General features: G+C 33.0%; 2 long non-coding RNA genes across 2 annotated transcripts; one reads left to right on the plus strand and one right to left on the minus strand.

The window, feature by feature from the left end:
* Nucleotides 1–241: 241 nt before the first annotated feature.
* On the plus strand, nucleotides 242–2,701 carry LOC130051076 (uncharacterized). The gene is made up of 2 exons (XR_008799502.1): nucleotides 242–850; nucleotides 2,473–2,701. It is a non-coding gene; the product is annotated as an uncharacterized LOC130051076 (long non-coding RNA).
* Nucleotide 2,702: 1 nt separating this feature from the next.
* On the minus strand, nucleotides 2,703–4,254 carry LOC125654214 (uncharacterized). The gene is made up of 2 exons (XR_008799501.1): nucleotides 3,517–4,254; nucleotides 2,703–2,906 (listed from the first exon to the last, which is right to left on the minus strand). It is a non-coding gene; the product is annotated as an uncharacterized LOC125654214 (long non-coding RNA).
* Between the last annotated feature and the right edge of the window lie 243 nt (nucleotides 4,255–4,497).

The following is a 4,497-nucleotide window of genomic DNA, read 5'->3' on the forward strand; positions in this document are numbered from 1 at the left end:
ATCGCACTTGCTTCTCTGTCTCTCTTACCCGCGAACTCTCAAGACGAGCGGACGTGTTTCGTAGAGCGCAGCACTGTGGTTATTGTATACATGTAGAATTTGAAGTTGTCTTGTTTATCATTAAAAATATATGTATGTGTTTATATGAAAAACATTTTTCAGGTGTTCGGCTTATAGAAAATGAAATTTATACATGTTCATTATGAAATTAATTGGATCTGTGTAATGTTTTAAAGGTCAACTGAAACGAAATATAACTTTTTCCATATTAAGTATGTATTTGCTTCATTTAGATCGTATAAAATGATTGTGCGGGTTTGTTCGGTTCATTTTGGTCATATATCCGCGATACGCGCGGATAAAGATAGCGCACCTGTGTCAGAGCAGAAAATATTGCGGGAGTTATGCCCCTTTACACGAACCCGCCATATTGAAACTAAAGACGCTAATCAGCAGGTGACGTCCGGTAAACAACGAGTAAATATGGTGTTTTGTGCGGTTCCTGACTGTAAGGTTTAATATAGACAGAGTAACAATGTTTAGTTTCCCTACACACACAAAAAATTGCGGAATTTGGGTGGGGAAATTAAAAACAATGGATTAATTATTGGCCGTCGAAGCACTCTATTGAGGACTGTTAGGCCTACATAATAAGCCGTCCATCAGCTGTCCATGGCATGGTCTTTGCATGGAACACTCAAGAATGCAATGAAAGAAAAAGCCAATCCCAATTCTCTTTGATTACAAACCGCTACACGTAGCTACAAAGACCTGAAAGGGCCGAAAACGGAAAACAGATTTGGACTTTCCCCTTCATAAACAAAACTTCCAGAGCTGTGGAGAAAAGAACGTAAGTTTTGATGTAAATGATATTGGCTTTTTTATTGACATTGATATAGTATGACACGATTTATTTGTTCTCTATACGAATATCCTCTACCCCCACCCGTCACACAATTATTTCATACTGAAGCTTATTTTTATTACCCCCCCCCCCCCTTCATGCAGTCACACAAGTCATTCATAACTGAAGTTTACTTTCATTCATTTGTTTATATTAGTTTATATGAGTTAGAAGTTGATGACAATGTCCGAATCATTCTTCCCCCACCACCCAATTCCAAGACAATCAACAAAAACAACCAATTCCATTCAATGTCATATGATCCTGCCATTCAAAATGATTAAATCATGAATGGGACAAACACTTATGAAATGACTACACAAACCACATATGGAATAATGGCAAGATTTGTACTAGAGCCACAAAATGACATGAATTGTATTATCAAATTTGTTTTCAAAAATATTACACATTGGTGTAAATTTAATGGATACTTTGAATGTTCAATTGTTCATGTAACATACATATACATACATATGTATACAAGTTAGGTGAAGGATATCAAGTAAATATCTATGAATATTATTCTAGATTGAAGTGAACTTTTGCAAATGTGTAAATTAGAATCATAGCCAATATGCATGTTAAGTAACTTTGTATAAAATCTGAATATTTTTTCACTTGTGTTCTACACTCATGCCCTTTAGATTTTTTACACTTTGTCCATGATGTTACTCTCGATACTGTTACTAAATTTGAATACAAACTCAATACAGTGTCAAACATGAAAAAATTGTAAATTTTTCTAAAATTCATTATTTTTATGCCATAAAGGTAAATGATTTTAAAACAAGTAAATATAGGACACATATTTGTACTGAGTTTTCTCTGAAGTACAATAATTAATATAAAATCCAGAAATAGGTATAGAAAAATCTACACAAGTAGTAGTACAATAAAAATATCACTAGTCGAGTATACTTAATCAGCTTTATGATATACATGCAACATAACTAAGTACACATGATCCACATTTGATTAATTAAATGCAGAGCATATATTTATTTATCCATGCTGATACTATGCAAATTTCGCAAGTTACAGACCCCCCCTCCCCCCAAAAGAAGCAATTTTACAATTTACTAAATAGATAAATTGTGAAATTGATAAATGAATATTTCTTACAACCATAGTTTTGATAATATTCTTATAATTATGAGATGGAAAATTAAACTTGTATCATTAAATAAATCCAGTTGTTGGAAAAAGAAACGGAATACATGTACAAATTTTACATGTAGGTCAATTTTGACCATTGACATACTTATTTTCATTTTTATCTACTAATTTGCATTAAATTTTTTGAAATACTTGAATAAATTAGCAATTTCAATCTAGAAAATATTAAAGAACATTGGTATTTAATAGTATCTAGACATTTATTTTACAATGCTTCATTAATATGAAAATTAATTTTCTGCGACATTTGATTTTTTTTGTTTTTCTTCACCTCAAATATGTACATTTTTTAAATTGACCCACATAATTAGTATGTATGTGAGTGGATATTCATAATACTAGACAATAAGTACATGTTTATTGAATTGTAACGTTTTGTTATATTTCAGATTAAGCCTTTGAATTGATGCAGGAAGTGATCAGTTTGGCTCCTACAGAAACTCCAGGAAGTTAATATAATGGATGTTGTTGGTAATTCTCCTGCCCCGATCACAAATTCCTACCAACATGTGTCAAACTCAGGTGACTGGGACCTGTAGACCTTTTGGATTTAACCCAAATTACATATATGTAAATTGGTGATATATATTATGTACAATATAAAAACTGAACATCAAACTATGTTTACTTGTTTATATTTATTTATATCACTTATGAAAAATGCATTAAGAATTTATCACACATTTAAATTAATACCAAAGGGTATTTAAATCCACAGTACTGTTGTGATGGAATGATTTCTTATCATAGTCACAACGCAGGATAGAAGAACTTTCCAATTGTTTTTCCCAAGCTACTACCAGATCTCCAATATGCATGATGTCTATAAAATCTGTTTAAAAAATTATGAAGAATTTTAAAATTTCAAATATAATTGATGACTTTCATCTAACCAAAAAAAAAAAAAAAAAATTGGGGGGGGGGATGGGGTTACTTTAAATATGAATGATTTTTCAGGAATTAATTTCTGATTTAAAATTGATATAAAATGTACACATGGTTAGACAGTAAAATGGGTAAAGATAAAACATAAGAAATTGATTGAGGCACATTTTATGTTTATTTGAAAGGAAGTGCATAAAAGGGTCAACAATTCAGTGGGTTTAGATATTGAAATAGGAGAGGTTCATTATGACTATGGCTCATAGTGAATCAGGAGACCGAGTGCCTGCCCCATTGACCATTGACATACTTATTTTCATTTTTATCTACTAATTTGCATTAAATTATTTGAAATACTTAAATAAATTAGCAATTTCAATCTAGAAAATATTAAAGAACATTGGTATTTAATAGTATCTAGACATTTATTTTACAATGCTTCATTAATGACTATGACTATGGCCGTGTCATAGTGAATCAGGAGACCGAGTGCCCCCCCCCCCCCCCCCCCCCCCAATATTAACTTTGAGTAATCATAACAAAATACATACTTGTGAATCAATTCCCCCTCCTCCAAGGGACCAATATTTTGTATGCATTCATAATAAGCTGTTCCTATAACCAATTTGTTGAGACAGTTTGCCACAACAAAACCTTCGTGATCTGTGATGCAGGACACGCCCACCTCTTCAATCCTATGCACTGCAACATTTGGACTCCCTTCTTGAGGGCATTGCGATGACATTACTAGCCTATATGATCACCTGTTAGAATAATAGAAAACTAGTCTTAGAAATACATGCTGATGCACTTCTGAGCTTTGAGTAATCGTTTCGTTTTCATTAAAAGTCTCATATAAATAATTAGCCTAAATTAACAAACCATTGCATATCGACCTCGCATATCAGATGGTGAACAGGTGAAGGGCATTCGTCCGATTGATCCTCGCTGTTTTCTGAATAACTATCGTTTTCCACTAGTGGGGATGCGTCTCGCTGTACAACTGGTTCGTATTGGCAGGGCTGCACATTAACACTTAGCGATATATCTATTTCAGGAATACAATCTTCCGAATGATTTTCATATCGTGCCGCCATATTGAAATATCAGGTTCGCCTAAAGGGCAGATAACTCATACAATAAAATTTACCGGGTTGAAATTAACGATGTCGTATCTACCTGGATGATCGAAACAAAAATTATTCTTATGTGAAAACATTTAAGGAATGGTATTTTCTTACGGAATTTATTTGAAAAACGAACTTTGAAAATCGTTTCAGTTGACCTTTAATGTGCGGTTTTAAACATAGTCCAGAGAGGAGTTTGGGGATAATCATATTTAAAAAAAAAAATTCAGATGAATGTATCAGCTTAGAATTTTTCTGTTTTGGAATTGGGACATTTCTCCTCAAAATGGACATTGTAGTGAAACTCGGTGTCTGAATTACGATAGGGGCCAATTGCCAGTAGACCAGCTCTTTTTTTTACCGGAAGCGAGAACCCTGAATCTTTCTCTTAAGCCCGGGATTGGA

This window comes from Ostrea edulis, chromosome 10 (genome assembly GCF_947568905.1).
Source record: "Ostrea edulis chromosome 10, xbOstEdul1.1, whole genome shotgun sequence".
Taxonomy (NCBI): Eukaryota; Metazoa; Mollusca; class Bivalvia; order Ostreida; family Ostreidae; genus Ostrea; species Ostrea edulis.